Genomic DNA, 22,074 nt, shown 5'->3' with positions numbered 1-22,074 from the left:
ATTTCCTCCTTACCTCCCTCTTCTTTCTTCCCAATCTTCATCCTCTTTTCCCATTTTCTTTTAAGGAATCAAATAAAGGAAAACTAATTTGATATTGTGTTTTCACTTGAAAAATGTTTTCTACTAAAACTCATTTTGCACTTAAAACATTTTACACCAAATCAAACAGAGCCTTATTGCGAATTTATTGAAAATTATATCATGGTCTGGATTTTGATTGTTTTATAGTTTTGGTTTAAACTAGTTGTTGGCCCGTGCGCTGGCGCGCACGGTCCCCCAAGGTATAAAAATTTGTCATTTAAATAAGCTTACGTAAAAGATCGATCTAAAAACTTTATGACAATGTAAACATATTATTGGTGATAAAACTTAAAGTTGGGATAAATACGCATACACATGATAGTATGTAAAATATCGGTCTAACAACTTTATGGCAAATGTAAACATATTATACTGTCAAATGACCTAACTTGAAGTTGGAGACACATACAAATGATATTTAGGGCATGTTGAAAATAAGGAAACCCGTAGTTAGGGAGCCGGGAGTACAATATATAAAAAACTTAGATTTGAAGCCTTTCACAGCTTGGACATCATAATCTATTATGGGACATTGCTGGAAAAATGGTGAAGACGAATCACAAACTTGTTCATCTGAATCATCATCCTAGCAAAAAGACACACTCAGTTGCATTGGTGTGCATCTATCTGCAAATAAAGGTATCCCGCTTAGTGAATCTACATTCCAGCAATTTTAATGTAAATTTGGAAGATCCACGCTGACAATTCCTTAACAATCATTGGTCTTCCATTAAAAGAATGAGTCCAACATAAGGAACCTCATTCTCATCACCAGATAAAATAACAATCATTTAGATAATTATAAGGTTTACCCACATGGTTCCACTTATTATCAATAAATTTCGTGTCAAGCACATATCTACAAAGAATGAATCAAAAAGATTACCTTCCTCACACTGTTCCTCCTATGCTTTTTTGCATCTCCTCTTTACAGGCCTTACCATCTGCTGCCACTGAGGGTGATGACTTTGAAATTGTTGTTGGAACAGGAACACCCAACTCTACAAGTGAACTCTATAAAGCAGGTCTTATTTGCAGCTTTATCTGTAGGTCATCAAGAACTTGCCCCTTGGATTGTTTCACCTCAAGAACCTGAACCTGTTGCAACTTTTTCCACAACAGTCTTATTTGCTTGCATAATTCATGATTTCCATGGTGTGAGAGCTTCTAATCTAAAAGAATCAGCTTTCTTTGCTACTTTTCCTACTATCATAAACTCCCTACTCCAATAGCTACTTTGCCCGTGAAGAAGAGAATATAGCTATATTGAGTCTCCAAGGACCAAGGATAACGTCACTGTGACAGAGGGTGTGAACAAAAGCCGGTTGTTTCAGATTACGTATATACCGAATTACGTACAGATGCTACAATTATGCATGCTAAATAGAAGCAAATGTTAAACTTAAAATATCTATGTTATGCCATACCCAATGAGAAATACATTTACCAACCTCAAATATTAATTATTTTCCATGCATAATATCTTAATTATATTACAGACAAATATGGAGTAATAGCTGCTTAATTTAATTTATTATGGAGTACTCGTAGAATCATAGAACATATGTGATATGTTAACATGAAACTGTAAAAAAAGTGTAGAAAATTTGTCAAATTGAGCAATAACATCAATCAGTTCAAAGCATTTCAGTTAGTTATTATCTAATCTAATTTTCATAATACCACACTGATTCTAAACTATTTTCAACTGATAAAGTATTTCTAAGGAACTCCTGATTCAAAAGGCAGAGGAGAAACGCGCTATTCTAAAGAATTGCTAAAGAATAAAAGAAACGGTATGATGAGTGATATTTTACAGAGTACAATAGAATATACATCTCAAAACGGGAGCTAAGATTAGATTTCCCCTGCATTGTGACAGCCTCACGGAAAATTCATTTTGATAGTACTACATCAAATAGAATTTTTTGTTGAAATAGGGAGCTAGGATTTGAGTTTTCTCCTAAAGAACACAATAAATACACTTCTTGTTCTAGCTTTGTACCATCAAAGAATCAAGTATGATACAAGAAGTTCTCTGAACCAATAATTTCAGATTAAGGTAGATACAAAAACTTATTTGCACTGTCACTCTTAATTAATTTCTATTGTACAACATGTAGGGGAATACAGTTAAACATAATAACATGTGCGGAACAATCCCCAAAGCCAGGAAACATGTATAAAGCACAGATTAAGCAAACTTACATTCGAAGCGTGTTTTCCACAATAATCTGTCAACGAACACGAACAAAGAACTGCACTTGTCATTCCTCTACTTGGTTCACCGACACGATCAGATCCGTCTTGATTATCGTAGCTTAGACAATTGATCAAGATACTTTGCCTTTTGGGATGAACACACTATGGAGGCACAGAGAGAATTAGGGTTCTCTGTTTTCTCCTAGGGTTGTGTGTATTGTGTTATGATTGTACTAAGTTGGAAAATAGGTTGTAAGGTTATTTACATAACCTTACTAACCGACCAAGCCAAGAGGCAAGGCCGGCTAGCAAGCCCGCAAGCCAAACACACGGACACGCACAGCCAGTGGGCCGTGGGCCGCGCTGCTGCTGTGTCGTGGTCTCGTCCCGCATGCACGCGCACAGCTCCGCGCCACAAGGGCCTCGCTGCTGCTGCGTTGCTTTGCTTGCTCGCCTAGTCGTATGCGCGCCCATGGGCCTCGAGTGCTTCGTGCACTCGGCTCTTGGGCCGCTCCTCGTATTCGCGATTAAATATATTTCCGATATATTATTTATCGTTTCGTATACGACGAATCACCGTCGTACTATACAATTTATTCGTCTCGTCTAGCTTACGAATATTCGCGATACGATATACGATTCGGATGCAAGGTCGTATCGTATAATACGTTTCCAACTTAAATCCCAAAAATCTATTAAATGAATTTCCGATTCATTTAATCCGGTGATCTGTTACGTGTAATTGGTGTGACCTTGTAGGTTCAGTCAAGAGTAAGTTGTGAGTTCAATATCCACTAGAACTCATTGATCGGAAGCATTTCTCCAGCTAGCTATTCCGATCACTTGATCTCACTGAATTAATTGTTCGCAATTAATCTGAACCTTGGTATTAGACTTAATGCACCTTGGGTGAAGGACATATTTCCTTCAATCTCCCACTTGTCATTCAGACAAGTGTGCATCCACATTCCTTTGTCACTTAGTGTTACTTACTGAACATAAGGTAAGATCCAAGCCATCCTTATTAGGTCCAGAAGTGTTTCTCGGATTACAGAGTTCAACTGTCAAACTTTTGCAGAAGGTTAAGCCTAACCATTCTGAGCACGGCCATGCAATTTACAGTATCTAACTCTCCGAGAGGCCTTGTTACACAACAAAACCATATCCTATCAAAGATAGGAGGACAATCCATTCTTGCAATCTATGAACACTCACTTTGATTCATAGTACGCCCAATAACTGCTTTTATAGCCTCCTTTTACGGTGCGACGTTTAGCTAGTATCAAAGAGAACTAATTCTCAAACGAGCAGACATAATCGCTCATGTTCTGAGGAACGGTTTCTAATCACCATTAATGAGAACTACCTATGACATGACTTTAATCTCTTAAAGTGTTCTCATGGTCAATCCGATACAAGATCCAATAAGTATCTATGCAAAAGATTCTGACATCCAGTCACTCTAGTTCAAGAAACAGAACTAAGTAATCTACTTGCAATCTAATCTTCATTAGTCATTGGTCTTCCATATTTCAATGACCTGGATTAGGGATCCTTTGTGACTTCAATATTCAAGTTCACTTATGGGTGTTTCTTTGTCAAAGAATCCATCTTGATATCCCATTTGAATGATTTGAATCACATGGACTTATCATTTAATTCTAAACCACAATTAAATGAATATGAAATAAATAAATTTCATAAATATGAAATGGTTAAACCAATTGTTTTAAACATAGATCTAACAGATGTTCTAAAACAATACTTAGAAAATCAAAGCCATTCTCCAACATGCTTAATTCCCATGGTTGCTACATGTGCGTTGTGTTTCACTTGTGGCAACGGTTTAGTAAATGGATCCGCGACATTGTCGTCAGTTCCAACCTTGCAAATCTCGATTTCCTTTCTTACAACGATCTCTCGAAGTATATGAAATCGCCGCAGTACGTGCTTAGACTTCTGGTGGCTCCTAGGCTCCTTTGCCTGGGCAATGGCTCCGCTATTGTCGCAATACAAAGCCACTGGTCCTTTAATGGAGGGGACAACACCAAGTTCTTCGATGAACTTCCGAATCCAAACAGCTTCCTTTGCTGCTTCTGAGGCAGCAATGTACTCGGCTTCAGTTGTAGAATCCGCAATAGTGCTTTGCTTAGCACTTTTCCAGCTTACTGCTCCGCCCTTGAGGCAGAACAAAAACCCAGACTGTGATCTGAAATCATCTCTGTCGGTTTGAAAGCTTGTGTCCGTATAGCCCTTAACAATCAACTCATCTGTACCACCATAAACCAGAAACTGATCCTTAGTCCTTTTCAGGTACTTTAGGATGTTCTTGGCAGCAGTCCAATGCGCCTCACCTGGTTCTGACTGGTACCTGCTCGTTGCACTGAGTGCGAAGGAAACATCCGGCCTTGTACAAATCATAGCATACATGATGGATCCAATAGCCGAAGCGTATGGAATTCCACTCATCTTTCTACGCTCATCAGATGTTTTGGGACACTGATTCTTGCTTAGATATATGCCATGTGACATGGGTAGATGGCCTCTCTTGGCTTCCATCATATTGAACCTAGCTAGCACTTTGTCAATGTAAGTGCTTTGGCTTAGTCCAATCATCCTCTTAGATCTATCCCTATAGATCTTGATGCCCAATATGTACTGTGACTCTCCTAAGTCCTTCATTGAGAAACACTTCCCGAGCCAAGTCTTTACAGACTCCAACATAGGAATGTCGTTTCCAATAAGTAGTATGTCGTCAACATACAAGACTAGGAATGCAACTTTACTCCCACTGACCTTCTTGTATACACAAGATTCGTCCCGATTCTTGATGAATCCAAACTTATTGACTGCTTCATCAAATCGTTTATTCCAACTCCTTGATGCCTGCTTTAGCCCGTAGATGGACTTCTTAAGCTTGCATACCTTTCCTTGGTTCTTTTGATCGACAAAACCCTCCGGCTGTGTCATGAACACAGTCTCTTCAAGAACACCGTTCAAGAAGGAAGTTTTGACATCCATTTTCCATATTTCATAGTCATGAAAAGCGGCAATTGCAAGGATTATCCGAATAGACTTAAGCATCGCGACTGGAGAAAAGGTTTCATCGTAGTCAACGCCGTGAACTTGCCTGTAACCTTTTGCTACCAATCTAGCCTTGTATATGTATACAATTCCATCTTTATCTTTCTTCAACTTGAAGACCCATTTGCATCCGATAGGTGTGAACCCATCCGGCAAATCAACCAAATCCCAGACTTGATTTTCAGACATGGAGTCTATTTCAGATTGCATGGCCTCTAATCATTTAGTGGAGCTTGGGCTCGTCATAGCTTGCTTGTTAGTCATAGGTTCATCACTATCTAATATGAGAACGTTTAAGTTTTCAGTCAAGAGGACGCCTGTCCATCTGTTCGGCTGAAAAATAGTTCTATTTGACCTACGAGGGGCAACAACGTTTTGAGGAACTACTCCCACTGGCTCTTCTAAAGACCTTGGAGGTTCATCAACCTGAACTGCTTCTAAAGAGTTCTGAGTTCGTTGTTCGTCTCGAATCTCTTCGAGGTCTATTATTCTCCCACTTGTCAATTTGGAAATATGATTTCTTTCCAAAAAGACACCGTCACGAGCAACGAATACCTTGTTGTCTGACTTGTTGTAGAAATAATACCCCATAGTTTCTTTGGATACCCAACGAAGAAACATTTGTCAGATTTAGGTTGTAGCTTGTCCGAAATTAATCGCTTGACATATGCTTCGCAACCCCAAATCTTCAGAAAAGACAACTTTGGAAGTTTCCCAGTCCATAATTCGTATGGAGTCTTTTCAACAGCTTTTGACAGAGCACGATTCAGTGTGAGTGCTGCAGTTTGCAACGCATGTCCCCAAAACTATAAAGGAAGTTCGGCCTGACCCATCATTGACCTGACCATATAGAGTAAGGTGCTGTTTCTCCGTTCCGACACTCCATTCCATTGAGGTGTCCCCGGAGCAGTCAATTCAGAAAGAATACCGCATTCTTTTAGATGGTCATCAAACTCGTGGCTAAGATATTCACCTCCTCGATCCGATCTTAGAGCTTTGATTTTCTTTCCATGTTGATTCTCTACTTCATTTTGAAACTCTCTGAATTTCTCAAACGATTCAGACTTGTGCTTCATTAAGTAAATATAGCCATATCTACTGAAGTCGTCCGTAAACGTTATGAAATAGCTGAACTCACCTCTAGCTTTCGTACTCATAGGCCCACATACGTCCGTATGTATTAGCCCTAGTAGTTCGCTTGCTCTTTCTCCCACATTTGAGAAAGGTTGCTTTGTCATTTTGCCAAGTAAACAAGATTCGCATTGATCAATCTTCTCTAAGTCGAATGATTATAGAATTCCTTTCCGTTGAAGTAATTCCATGCGCTTTATGTTTATATGGCCTAATCGACAATGCCACAGAAATGTGAGATCCGAATCACCAGTTTTAGCCTTTTTGGTATTTATGTTATAAATGTGTTTGCTCGTATCTAGCACATAAAGACCGTTTTCTTGTTGTGCTGAACCATAAAACATTCCATTGAAATAAAAAGAACAACTATTGTCTTTAAATTAAAAACTAAAACCTTTAGAATCCAAACTTGAAACGGAAATAATGTTTCTGGTGATACTAGGAACACAGTAACAGTTTTCTAGTTCCAAAACAAACCCACTAGGCAAAGAAATAAAATAAGATCCTACGGCTAATGCAGCAATCCGTGCTCCATTTCCCACGCATAGATCCATCTCGCCTTTATCAAGCCTTCTACTTCTCCTTAGTCCCTGTGAATTGGAACATAAGTGTGAGCCACAACCAGTATCTAATACCCAAGAAGTAGAATTAGCAAGATTACAATGTATAACATATATACCTGAAGTAGAAGCAACGTTCCCGTTCTTCTCATCTTCCTTCTTCTTCAAGCAATCCCTCTTCCAATGCCCCTTCTTCTTGCAGTAGAAGCATTCAGAGTCGGCAGGAGAACGAGTCGCCCTTTTCTATTTACCAGAACTGGCGCCGTTGGACTTGGATGAGGGCGAAGCCTTGCCCTTACCCTTCTTGCCCTTATTCTTGCCTGATTTCTTGAAGTTCTTGCCCTTACTCACCATAAGCATATCGTGCTTGTTCTCTTGCTTGAGCGTCTTTTCAGCGGTTTTCAGCATACCGTGAAGCTCAGTAAGAGATTTCTCCATGCTGTTCATGTTGTAATTCAACTTGAACTGATCATAGCCATTATGAAGAGAATGGAGAATGATGTCAATAGCCATTTCATTTGAGACGTCAGAATCTAGAGCTCTCATGTTCTCAAAGAGTCCAATCATTTTAAGAACATGTGGGCTCACTGGTTCTCCTTTCTTGAGCTTAGTCTCAAGGATCAACCTCTGAGTCTCGAATATTTCGATTCTGGCTTGGTCCTGAAACATGTTCTTCAACTCCGAGATGATTTGGTAAGCATCCGAGTTGATGAAAGTTTTCTGAAGTTCAGGACTCATGGATGCAAGCATCACACATTTGACATCCCTGTTGGCCTGAATCCAATGATTAAGGGCAGCTTGAGTTACCTCCGGCCCAACCTCTTCCGGTAACTCTTCCTCAAGGACATATTCTTTTTCCTCATGCATAAGAACTATGTGTAAGTTCCTTTTCCAGTCGAGGAAATGGTTGCCATTCAACTTCTCCTTGTCGAGAATTGAACGCAGATTGAAGGTGTTATTGTTTGCGGCCATTTTGATTACTACAATCGAAAAGAATTTCCAATAAATAACCATTCATACAATTCAATAACTTTGAAATAAAATCAAGACATGCAATCATTAAAGCTATTAAAACATTTCATTCATGCAAAAGCAAAAACATGGTCCAAAATGAATGAAACGATTCCAAGACCTCAAAAGTCCTAAATCCTTAAGCAACTTTAGCATGTCTTAAGTAGTTTAATATTTTAGGTAAGCAAAACCTATTGCTAGTAATCTCCAAATTACTCTTGGTTGATAAATTAATGCCATAATTTATCCCATTGCCACAACTTAATGCCATTGTTGTTTGAGTTGTAACCACAATCAACGTGCTCCTTTAGGACGCCTTACCACCTAAGTCAACTAAAATAGCACCTCGCTTTAGCGTAAACCTACTATCTTAGATCCCTAGATTTTTGTAAGTGTTGATTTGGAAGGAAATTTTTAAACTCAATATTACTTGGACCTAGTTGTTTCTATGTTGGTTCGATTATTTAGTGAACTTAAAACTAATCGATTCATAGGAAACAACCTGTTCATGCAAAGCATACATACATTCATACATTCACGCATAATATATATATAGAAGTGCATAAATAAATGGTGATCTAGTATGGCCCAAAACATCTTGTCTTGAAGCATCCAATCTTCATCACCTCCTTGTTAGCTTGGCATCGTCTTGAATCTTCGTTCAAATGCTAACTTAAAGTTCTAAACTTAGAAATACTTGAAAATAATAAATTACATCAAAATTTCCATGGTACGCAGACCATATTTAAAACTTTACATTCAAAGATAGAACGGTACGCAGACCGTATTTAACTATCCTAAATTGGCCATACTAGTCACTTGGAGTACCTGCATTACAATAAAATATATATATATTCTATGCATTCACCCATTCGTATGCTAAAATGAATGGCCCATATTAATATGCAAGTATTTACGTGAATTAATTAAAATTCACGTTCACATAAACGCGTCCTAAAAGATTAATCAATTTCCAAATTATTAATCCTTAGACTTTATTCTAATTAAAATTGAATTTAATTAAAATAATGCGACCTACAAAAATAATTAAAATTAATTATTTCATTTTAATTTCATTTAGTGGCTCCCACTCTAACCAATAATTATTCCGGATAATTAATAATGAAATATTAAATTAAACTCGCGGCCCGGCCCAAGTAAATAAAATATTAAAATTAAATATCCCGTTAGCCCAAATTAATGCAAATATACGAAGCCCAACGAAATAAACAATTTTAACGAAAAAAGTCCGATTACGTAGTCGGGCTAGGCTTGCGCCCAACCCCATGCCTTGCGTGAGGCCCAAGAGCGCACGAGCAAGGCTCGCATACTCCAGCCCCGCGCGCGCATCGCGTCCCCGCAGCTATGCTGCCCCTGTGTGTGTGTTGTGCGTCGTGTGTGTGCTGGACGTTGCATGGCTCGCGCCTTGCTTCGTCGCAGCCCCGGAAGCAATGCCGCCTGCCCCTTCCTCGCCCAGCGCGCACGAGGCACGCAGCGTACCTGCTGCTGCCCGTGTCGCATGCGGCTCGGTCAAGCACAATGGCCCCGCATGGCTCGACGAGCCATACGTCCACCATGCTCATGTTCGTGCCTTTGGTTCGTGATACGGACCAACTTAATTAAAATTAAATTTAATTTCACGAACTTGCATTAATTTTATTTTTCAAAAAGTTACGATTTTTATTTTCGAAAAACAACGATTTTTAACGATTCAATAAACTTTAACGACAATCCAATTTCGTAAAATTATTAAATCAAGGGCTGAACATATTCGAACTTTTAAGAACGAACGAATCAACATTTAAAGTTTGAACTTTTAATTAATAAAATCCGAAACTTTAAATCCTTCATAAACAATTAAATTTCAGATTTTTAATAATTTGGTTTAAGTGCGATTAAAATTAACGAAACCATTCAGAATTTTAATCCAATAATTTTTAAAATTAGCCACTGACCCATGAAATTAATCCCCTTTCCCAATTAACCGAATTATTAAACCAAAATTAATTAAAATTCAATTAGAGTTTCAAATTTTACGAATTGGGGAAAGGCAAAATTAGGGTTTATACTTATCAGAAAAATCTGAAATATTTACCATAGATCATGCATGTACCCTGCAACAATGTGTCAAAATTTCAAGCAATTCCGAGTAGTTTAGGTCGACCTTTTAATTAAATTACTGTCCGACACTTTTAATTTTTAATGAAAAATTAACAAAAACGCCCAAAAAACGAGACTTCGAGGCCTGTTTTTGCAATTCTGTTCGCATGAGTTGATCTTAGAAAATCGTTTTCAATCAAATTAGGGTTTTAAAACTCGAAAAAACAAACATTTTTTATTTCGGACCTGATTATTACGCAATTCATCCAATAATTCGTAAAAAATCCGAAAAATCATCAAAAAATCCAATTTTTCGACAGATGCAAAAACAATAATAATCATGTTGATTCATGCTTTGAATACATAAGGTTCATGATACCACTGTAGGGGAATACAGTTAAACATAATAACATGTGCGGAACAATCCCCAAAGCCAGGAAACATGTATAAAGCACAGATTAAGCAAACTTAGATTCGAAGCGTGTTTTCCACAATAATCTGTCAGCGAACACGAACAAAGAACTCCGCTTGTCGTTCCACTACTTGGTTCACCGACACGATCAGATCCGTCTTGATTATCTTAGCTTAGACAATTGATCAAGATACTTTGCCTTTTGGGATGAACACACTATGGAGGCACAGAGAGAATTAGGGTTCTCTGTTTTCTCCTAGGGTTGTGTGTATTGTGTTATGATTGTACTAAGTTGGAAAATAGGTTGTAAGGTTATTTACATAACCTTACTAACCGACCAAGCCAAGAGGCAAGGCCGGCTAGCAAGCCCGCAAGCCAAACACACGGACACGCACAACCAGTGGGCCGTGGGCCGCGCTGCTGCTGTGTCGTGGTCTCGGCCCGCATGCACGCGCACAGCTCCGCGCCACAAGGGCCTCGCTGCTTCTGCGTTGCTTTGCTTGCTCGCCTAGTCGTATGCGCGCCCATGGGCCTCGAGTGCTTCGTGCACTCGGCTCTTGGGCCGCTCCTCGTATTCGCGATTAAATATATTTCCGATATATTATTTATCGTTTCGTATACGACGAATCACCGTCGTACGATACGATTTATTCGTCTCGCCTAGCTTACGAATATTCGCGATACGATATACGATTCCGATGCAAGGTCGTATCGTATAATACGTTTCCAACTTAAATCCCGAAAAGCTATTAAATGAATTTCCGATTCATTTAATCCGGTGATCTGTTACGTGTCATTGGTGTGACCTTGTAGGTTCAGTCAAGAGTAAGTTGTGAGTTCAATATCCATTAGAACCCACTGATCGGAAGCATTGCTCCAGCTAGCTGTTCCGATCACTTGATCTCACTGAATTAATTGTTCGCAATTAATCTGAACCTTGGTATTATACTTAATGCACCTTGGGTGAAGCACATATTTCCTTCACCACAACAACAATATCAGAGCCTTAATCCCAAAAACTGATGGAGTTGGCTACATGAACCAAGAATTTCACCTCGGATGGCCTTCGACAAATATTCTCTCTCTCTCTCTCTCTCTCTCTCTCTCTCTCTCTCTCTCTCTCTCTCTCTCTCTCTCTCTCTCTCTCTCTCTCTCTCTCTCTTTCTCGCGTATTAAGAGCTATATGCTCATGTAAACTCGATTTCTTAATAAGTATCATTCTTAACTCCCTTCTTTCAAGTCATCTTTAGCCTCCCTCGTCTTCACCTAAAATAAAGAAATATCTTCGTTCCAATCTAGCTCCCTCAAACCAAAATGTATTCTTAATATGCATACTTAATTACTTATTAGTGAGTACAAAATGTGATTGTGTTGTTGTACTTCTTTTATGTCAGAGTACAGAACATATTTTGAACATGCATACTTAATTACTTGGTGAGTTAGTTGAAGATTTCTAACCTTTTAGGATAAAAAATCAGTAGATGAGATCATTCTTCACATCACAAATTTTCTGTAAAATGTATAGGATTTGAAAATCTGCTACGATCTTGAGAATGAGACAGATTGGATCATTCATTGTGCTTACGAGTGTCCTAAAGAACGGATAGTGGTTATGGTTCGTGATGTGCAATACAATGAAAATATTTCTTTCTACAACTTCAGGTATGATGCACTACTGGAATAATTTTGGTTTTGATGGATTACAGTTTTCTAAACCTTGTATTCATATATTGAGTTTAATTGTGGTACATGTTAGCTGATGAAAAAGTTCTACTTTTTTGCACCGTCACTCATATTTCAAATAAAAAACAATAGAGGTATGAGAAATAAGATTTCTGATTTTAGATTTCATACACAAAAAATGATTTCCCCCTTCTAAAATTTTCGTCTCGACAAAAGCGAAGTAATTAACAGTGCCTAAAAATGTAGGCTTAATAGTTTTGCACAATAACCATATAAAAAACAAATACAGTGTCCATCTATATTTATTAAACATACTAAAATAATAAAAAATAACAAGAATTCTAATATCTAGTGGCACAACAACAAGAAAGACAGTAGAGAAAGGTTTCAACACAGATCTCAAATATGTTATGAAACTGGTGAGTTGTATAGTTATAAACAAATAAGAGTGAAATGGGTTTAAGAAACTTACAATGAGGCAAGGAGGGATCTTAAAGGTGAAAATGATCAGACTAGGTGATCAACTTGGATGTTGTTGAGGGAGAAATCCTCATAGAAACTTGGACCTGTTTGGGCTTGTGTGGTTTAATAATCAGTCGTGAACGCACTCTGACTCGTCCTCGCTCAACTGTATGTAGTGATGGTTTTTTAGTTCTATTTGTTTCTACTACAACGTTGATCAAACATGATTTTCTCATATACTATAATCATCCCATGTATTCAAATGACCAGCTTAATTCAGACATATGTAAAGGAATATACAAATTAAGATGGTAATGCCATAGATAAACAAAAAGAAAGATCGAATCAATTCAATGATCATGCTAGGAATATACAGTACCTCCCATTGATATCCATTGAATGGAAAATTGACAGGTTGCGGGCTCTCATGCGCAGCTCTTATGCCTCAAAACCACATTCTCTACTACCATTATGACAGGATATCTGATCACCGCAATGTCCATTTGCAGGTTGCAAAACAGAACAGAAGAAATCAAGAGTCTCCATTCATCCACCAAACCATATTGCTCTCTATGCATATCCTCCCATCCAAAGCTCACACTCTCAAACGACTATTCCTCAAAAATGAAGCTGCATTAATCATCTTACGTAATAATAAGCTATTGTCCAAGATTGCTCAGTAATTTCTGAGGACTAACTCATTTGATGCTGCGAGATATACAGTATGCAAATCCAAGAAATGTGACTACTTCCCTGCAAAGTCAAATAAGAGTCAAAACACATTTTACGTAAATTATTTTTTTACAGCTCATGACAAATTTCTACATAAATTATTTCTCTACAATCATACACAGATTTATTAGCTTTAAAAATACAGTTACTCCTTAGTTTAGATGGGGGGTGGCCGGACTTTCTCCACCGTGATGACACCACCCATTCATGACCAACTTGTAGCATTCTTTTCAATCCAAGATATAACATATTCGGGCTATTTGGCAGTACATAATTCACAGTACCAATGCAATATCAAATTAAATGCCACATCACAAAGCTAATGCAATTTAACTAACAAAACTAATGCAATTTAACTAATTCAACAGGTTCTTCATATTCGTGAGAATGACTAATATGACTTCTTGTAGTTTCAATAAGAGTAAGTAGGCGTTTTATTTAATTGGTCGTATACAAATTTACCAATTAATATTCCCACTTACCATTCATAAAATTTATTCGAGTTCGTCTCTTGCTTTTGATGATTTAAAACCACCAACTAAGCAAACATGAGTTTCTTCTCCGCAAAGATCATGAAAGTTTGATGTTGTCAAGAGGATTCACAATCAGGCTTTTTGGTACTTGAAACACAATTTTATTCTCTATTTTCAAAACCGTCAAGTAAGATACCAATTTCCTGAAGAACGGACTCTAGATCTCTCACAGATATTCTCGCTTTCAGTATTTGTTGTTCTCCATTTGAAAACCATCCCATCATAGTCGGAAGTGCATTACCTCCTAAACTTTTTACCTTAGAACAGAAATATCACCAACCTGTAAAATCAATCAAACAAGAAAACTGCAGTTTTAACTTGTGCTCCACTCGTCGTGTCTAAAGATATTCATAGGTACAAGTGTACATCAATATATTGCAACAATATTATCTCATTGAGTACATTAGTAGGTCAAATTCCACGGTTCGCCAGTACATATCAATAAAAGCTGCATAAATTGAGACACCTAAAACTGAATCTTTGCAAGGGGAATATTGGATTAACATGCGTCAAGTTCAAAACTAAATAGGTGACATCTTCCCCCATTTCTCAAAGTTTGTAGAAACAATGATATCTTTTTTGAATTCATTGACTACCTGTTTTTCCTATCCTTTTTTTTTGTTCGAGGGTGGGAGGGAGGGAGGGGAGAAGGGGGAAGAGTACACAGTGCAGAGTGCAACCAATGCAGAATAAACATATAATACCTGTGAGTTATAGAAGATAAATAGCTTAGGATACAAGCCACTGAGAGTACGCCAAATCACTAGTGTATATTTTTTATGGCCGAGAGAAGCATAACTCGGGGCAATCCTTCCCCGACCTCAGATGAAGGTTGAAAATTATTCAGGCTAACACGTCTCGAAAACCTAGGCCATCGTTCCTGACTAAAGCTTTTCAAGCTTTTCACATCCAACTCGTCATTGTTATCGACAAAGGAACCACTCTCACTTGTTATGTAGGAGTAACAAATAATTTGGGTGTTCTACGAGGATATATTCCCTAATTCTTTCAGAAAGAATATTCACTCTCACAATTGATTTTACCAGCTTGCAAAAAGAGACAAGAGCATCATCATTATACTGTTATGAGAAACTACTGGTTTATAGAAGAAAGGAATCAAGGATAGAAGAAGTTTACTTTCATAGCTCCCTTCAACGAGTTACCAATCTCCTCTAAGACTAACTCATACTGCTGGATCGACATTGTTGAGGGCGTATAAGATAGCAGAAGCCAAGTAATTCTCTTGCCATTTATTTCCTTTACAAATATTTGTAAACTTACAGCACGAACAATCTTGGGGGGGCCCTTAAACCCAGATTCTGACCCAGCTGACCCACCAAATGTAAATCTAGATGATCTACCAGAACCGCCAAAGCTAGAGCCACCACTAAATAAGTTTGAAAACATATCATTGAGGCCAAAACAAAATGGGTTTCCAACGCCAGATCCACCCAAAGAAAAGGAGAAAGACCAACCACCCCCACCCATATTCTGCCACTGTCCTCCTGATCCACCGCTTGTGAAGTGGGAGTATCCACCATAATCTCCTGTACAAACGTATTAAAGGATGGGCCACCTTTTTTGTCACCATATAAATCATAGTGTTTTCCTTTTTCTCATCATGTAAAATTTCATACACTGCACAAAATAGACATAGTGAACAGAGATGAATCAGTAAATTTCACAATAACCACCTTAGAAGACAAAGGAGAAGATACTCACCCCCCCCATCTTTCTTCCCTGGGGTGTACCTCGGAATTAAAGAGAGGGGATGTAAGTTGTGTAGTAGTAGTCAAATTATGGCAGGCATATGCACCCATCTCGTAAAAAACCAAAAACATATCATATATAATAAAAAAAATTAGCATGGAAGGCTGAAATACCGAAAAAAGGAAAAGAACACATACAGAAGAATTCAACACCTACATCAGCCTCAACACATGACTTCGGAATTTGTTATTCCCTAGTCTCGTTTATCAAAATCCACCTATTCAGCATTGGCTTATTAAGGCATGCAAGAGTTCCAACAAAACGTTTGTGGCTCCAAGTTTTAAAGCCTCTGGGCCACTGATCTAAAATTCATATTACAAAGAAGATTTTTATAACGATGTCAACATGTTAGTCAAATAGGAAGATATTACCAATTGACTTCCTTAAAGAAAACAACACATGTTAATAAAGATGATAGATCACAGTTAGAAGCTTGGAGGCTTGGAGCTACCTTCTTCCGAAAATGACCACTACGCCCATATAGAATCGTAGATAATACTCCAAGTACATCACCTGAATACTCTACAAGAATTTCTCTGAATTAAACAACTGCAGAAGTTAACTAACTTCTCTCATATTGACATCACATGCAAAAAAAGGATGCAAGTAGCATTTTTAGAGACAATTAGTGCAAAAGAAAAAGATGAGAAAGTTAAGTTAACTGAAAATTCATCATGGTAGGGGGGTATTGTTAATAAGCCTACCTGATCGATCTTCAGAGGATCCTTGTCTGTTAGACGAGCATCTGCTAGAACTATGTCCCCTAATTTGATACTAATAATGTCACCAGGAACCAACACTACTGCATCTTCTTAATTCCACACCCCGTTACGTAAGACCTTTACATAGAAATTCTTACAACCCCAATAAAAGAACACACGCATATGATTGACAAGATTGACAGGTTTAGTCACATTTAGTAAAGCAAAAACAACAAAATGGGAGTATAATTTAGTGTTTTCATTGAGAGTATGCCATTATAATAATTTTGAAAAATTTCCTACATTTCTGCTTTAACCGAACAACCAACCCAAAAAAGGGCCATCAAACACAATTTCTATAACCCTCGATTCAACTAATTCCCACCAAGAAATCGACGTAAAAATATATTACGGAGTATAATTTTTCTGTAAATATAACAAGAGACAATAATTATCAAAGTGAGATCTCTATAAGAAACCACAATTATTTAACAAAGGATTTTTTCACATTAATTACTAATTAAACATTTCTTCTACGTCGACATGATAGGGCTAAGCTAGTTGCTAAAGTGACAAGCTACTAACCCTAACATTCAGCTAATATGGTATGGGGAAGTTCTACATTTAGGTGATATTTGACATGAAAATTTGTAATATTACCAATTTTGTCGATAATTTCTTAGCCACTGTCAATTTCTTTAGGGTCCTGGAAATGTATGCAAATTTTAAAAAAAATCTGGAAATAACTTTATTTTTTTTAACGAAGTCGTTGAACAAAGAACCAAGTGAAGGAAATAATGCCCTTGGTCCAAGTATGCATTCAATGTTAAGTCTAATAAATGCGGTTCAGTATTAATTAATTATACAAGTTAATAATTCAGTGAGATCAAGTGAACTGTATGCCTAGCTAGAGGCCGCTTCAGTTCAAATGCAATTAATAATAATAATCCACAGCTTACTCTTGACTGAAGCCGTAGGGTCACACAAATAGTACGTGAACGGATCAAGTATTTAAGTGAATTAAATACTCCATTTATGGATATTCGGGATCGACGGATCTCGGTTCCAGTGGGAGCTGAAATCGTCAAAAAGCAAATTATGAATACTCCGGAAACGATGATATTGCCGGAAACGGAAATATGGATCGTATCAGAAATATAAATATTATCCAAGTCGTAGATGTTGCCGGAAAGGGAAACATGGTAGGTATCGGAAAATATTATCGGAAATGGAAATATTGCTGGAATCGGAAATATTGCTGGAAACGGAAATATTGTCGGAATCGGAAATATTATCGGAATCGGAAATAAATTCGGGAATCAGAAATATTAAATATTGTTCGAATCGTAAATGAATTCTGGAATCGGAAAATGAATCGGAAGCGCGACGTACGAAATAAACATCGGACGAGTTTGCTAGACGCAAGGCCCAGCACGAAGCCAGGCCTGCGCCTAGCGAAGCCCGCGCACAGCAGGCGAGCCAGCAGCCCACCAAGGCACGCAAGGCCCAACCAAGCAAGCACGCAAGGCCAGGCCCAGCATGCGGCAAGCGCCCCTCGTGGGCTGTGTAGCAGCTGCTGGACCGAGCCAGCCCACCGCGCGCGCGGGCATGCCCTCGTGGGCTGTTCGTGTGTGTTGGTGTGTTCGTGCATGTTACGAATCCTTAAGCTTCTAGGATTTATCCGATTATACTATTTTCTTGAAACTACTAGAATTAGTTGTTGAGTCAAACACTAAATTAATAGATTTAAATAGAATCTAATTCTAATATAATTAGATAAGTTGAATCCTAGTAGGTTTCTAGTTCCGATAATCCCACCCTATAAATAGGTGATGGCAATCACAATTTATAAACATCAATTCAAGTATTCATATAGTTTTAAGTTAAAAACTAAGGTTAATAATTTGCCAATAAATTATAAACGAATAACATAATAGCTTAGGCTAAATTCTAGTTAATTGAATCTAAGGCGGATCCGAACGTGCTGTGGACTATCTACGGCGGGACTACATTTGGAGTCCTAATCTTGTTCTTGTTCGGTTCGGGAGCAGCTAGGGAAGGCACTCTACAAATGTATGCATCCTAAATTATGCTAATTGTTATGTGGCAATTAATTTGGATTCCCGACTTTATGGTTTTCCGCATGAAATATATGTTTTATATTTGTCATAACCTAACAGTAGATCATGAGCCTCTAATTAATTCCACAATCAATTATAGTTAACATGGTTAAATTTTATAAATTTGCAATGAATTAAAGGGGTGATTAATTTCGTTGATTGTAATTAATTGCAAATTCGTGCGATTATTTAATTATATGTTCGCAGGATTTTCTGCAGTTTAGTCAATAATGGTCGGAATCGTATAATTTGATAGTGAATTTCGCATGTAAACGGCGTTTTAAAATTTTGACTAGAATTAGAGATTTGATGACGAACCCATAATTCCCAAATTCGAAGCCTAACTATGACTTTTCGAAGGTTTTAGTTTTTCGAACACAAAATTTATAATTTTTTGGATGTTAAATTAAATATTTGCGATTCTTGTTTGTAAATCTTGAATCTATGATTGACCTACTGTATATGTTTAACAATTTTAATGCCTAAGCTTGTTAATTATACAACATAAATTTGTAATTGTAATTAATTTATTGAAATTCGAATAATTTAGAATTTGATTTGATTTTCATGATTAATTAGCAATTTAATTAAGTAGGAACCTATGATTAAAAAACCACCATAATATTTGTTAAAGTTGAAAATTTTTAAAATTTTATGACCTAGATTTGAATCCATATAATCAGAAATTAATTTGAATAATAAATTTTCGATTTTTTCGCCTATAATTTATGAAATTAATATGATTTATTAATTTGTCGATAAATTTAATAATAAAAGTTTTAATTTTTTATGAAATCCGTTCACAAATCTTGAAGCTAAGTGCTACCCTTAAGGGGTGTTGTATAGTGCGGGCATGCGACGACGAGCAAGGGAGCTCGTCGCCCATGCGGTACGATGCAGCGAGCAAGGGGCGTGGCATATGCGCGCAAGGCAGAAGCCCTGCCATGCGCTATGTGCTGCGAGCAGTGGGCGGGTGGGGCGAGATGCAAGGCAGCAAGCAAGACGAGGCCGCACGCGCGAACAACAAGAGCTGGCTCGATCAGCGAGCGAGCTACTGCGCGCAAGCGTGGCTTGCTCGGCTTGCTGCGTTTGCGCGTGGCTGCTCGTGCCTTGCTATACGATTAGTCGAGTGGCAGCCCATGGGGCGTTGCTACTACATGGACTCGACGAGGCATGGGCGGGAGCCCGTGGCCTTGTCATGGCCCGATTGGTTCGTTTTAATTTTGATTTTGATTTTCGGTTGGAAAACAATTTTATTTAAATTTAAAATTCGTAATTTAATTTTTTCTCGGAATTTAATTTTGAATATTTTAATTATTATAAATTTTATTTATACTAATTATTTTACTAAATTAAAACCTTGATTAAATTTAAATTAATTAATTTAATTCAACGAAAATAAATTAAAGGATTTAAATAATAATTTATAAGAGCTTTAAATTTTAAATAAATTTGTAAGTTTCCTGTTAGACTATGAAATACAATTTTATGTTTAAAATTAGTAAAGCATGTAAATTTCTTGGTTTTAGTGGGAGAGTTTTAGTCATAAACTCTTGATTAGGTCTACATTCCTTTAAGGTTAAAACAACTCGATTAGAATTAATAAGGATTGAATAATTTGTAGATTATTGGAAGCCTTGATTAATTGATGCAAATATTTATGTGATGCATAATATGTTCTACTAACCAGCTATGTGGGCCATTCATTGATAAATGAATGGGTGAATAGTATATTGTAAATGTACTGTTTTGCAGGTTATGGAAAGTGACTAGTATGGCCCAAATAGGATAGAAAATATGGTCTGCGTACCATTAATTTGAATGTAAAATTGGTCTAAAGTACCAAAGTTTTATTGCTTTATATATGGTCTGCGTACCATCAAATAGTTGTAATTAGTTTCAATTATAGCTTATCCTATTTGAAGAAAATGGCGCCTCCCTTGGTGAAATTCAAGACGGAGTTTCCAATCCATTTTCAAGACGGAATTTGAAGTTGAAGCTTCAAGATGAAGTCGGGCCATACTAGATCACATTTATATCTTATGCATGCTTTAATTTATTTATTGCTTTAAATATGTGTTAATTATGCATGAGATTGTGGTTTGATTATGTTGCATGATTAAGGATTTTAGTTCACTTAAAATCTAACCAACATAGTAAGAGCCTTAAGTTCCAAACTTTAAAAATTGAGTTAAAAGGTGCCATGCCAAAATAACACTTACTTGGATAACCTTTACATCAATCTTAGTAATAGTTTTCCGCCATAGCGAGGTGTTGCTTATTGATCCTAAAGGGGTAAGGTACACAAATAATTGTGAGTACATGTTAGTTTTGGTGAAACTTAACGATATAAGTAAGGAGTCCTTTTATGTCGTGGCAAATGAGATAGGTTTACCTAATAAGTTCTTAGACGTATCTATCAACCAAGAGTAGTTTCTAGACTATTAGCAAAGGATTTGTTTACCTAAAATATTTAGAATTGAGTCTAAATACATAAGTGCTTAATTCTTCGATGATTTTAGGATCTTGGATTCATTTTATTCACACCTGCTGGAACAATAAACTCGAATAAAATGCCAATAACTTGTTTAAATTGCATGATTGCTTTAATTTTCAAGTTATTACTCATGATAAATGTTTAGACTTTGCATGCTTCAATGTATATTTTAATTATTATTTATGATTAAATATTTTGCACTGCAGTAAATCCTTTTAGAAAGGTAACAGTAAATTTCCTCGATTAGTAGTGAATCTAAGAACGATTCACGGAAATGAGAGATAGTGAGTAATTTAAAATGTACGTTTCTTTTAGCTACTTTTATGGTTCTTCGAGTACCAAAGTCGAATGGCAAACCAATTGGTGCTTGTGAATTAAAAATACACTGTAGTTTTGAGATCATAAAGCATTGAGTTTAAAACGCTCAGCTTTACAAATGGTTAATCTTTGTCCATTTAATTCTCGAATGAGTCTAGTCCCTAGACATTCGAATAGATCGATGCTTAGAGAACTTTAGAAGCTTCTGGTAAGATCATCTAGTTGAAAGAAAATATTCAACATAAATAAAATGGTAAGAAATTTGTTGGAGTGACATTGGACATGTCCAACAAAGTATAAAAGTCAACGCTAGAGAAGTCAATTCTTAAGACTATAAGAAAGGATACAAGAAGTAGGAAAACAAGGAACAAATGAAAGGAATTTACGATTCCGTTTCTACCTATAAGTTTATGTTTAAAGAAAAAGTAACCTAGCAATCAAACTTCCTTGGTATCATATACCGCTTGAGGTTCTTACTTCGGTAATAACTCAAACAATGGAAGCTAGGCTACACAAATGGCCTACAAGTGGGAAATGAAGCATGGCAATGCTACATTAGTTGTAGGGTCATCTGGTTTTTTAAGTCCTTTCAAGGTTGGAACCTAATGGCTATTTTGTTCCATAATCAGCATACCTAAATTTCTGTTTTCAAACACAGAAAGACTCACATTCAAGAA

General features: G+C 37.1%; 1 pseudogene; it reads right to left on the bottom strand.

The window, feature by feature from the left end:
• Positions 1–13,151: 13,151 nt before the first annotated feature.
• On the bottom strand, positions 13,152–15,811 carry LOC130470158 (dnaJ protein ERDJ3A-like; annotated as a pseudogene).
• Between the last annotated feature and the right edge of the window lie 6,263 nt (positions 15,812–22,074).

Source organism: Spinacia oleracea, chromosome 3 (genome assembly GCF_020520425.1).
Source record: "Spinacia oleracea cultivar Varoflay chromosome 3, BTI_SOV_V1, whole genome shotgun sequence".
Taxonomy (NCBI): domain Eukaryota; kingdom Viridiplantae; phylum Streptophyta; class Magnoliopsida; order Caryophyllales; family Amaranthaceae; genus Spinacia; species Spinacia oleracea.
Note: the sequence above shows the minus strand (reverse complement) of the source record. Positions and strands in the feature narration are given on the sequence as shown.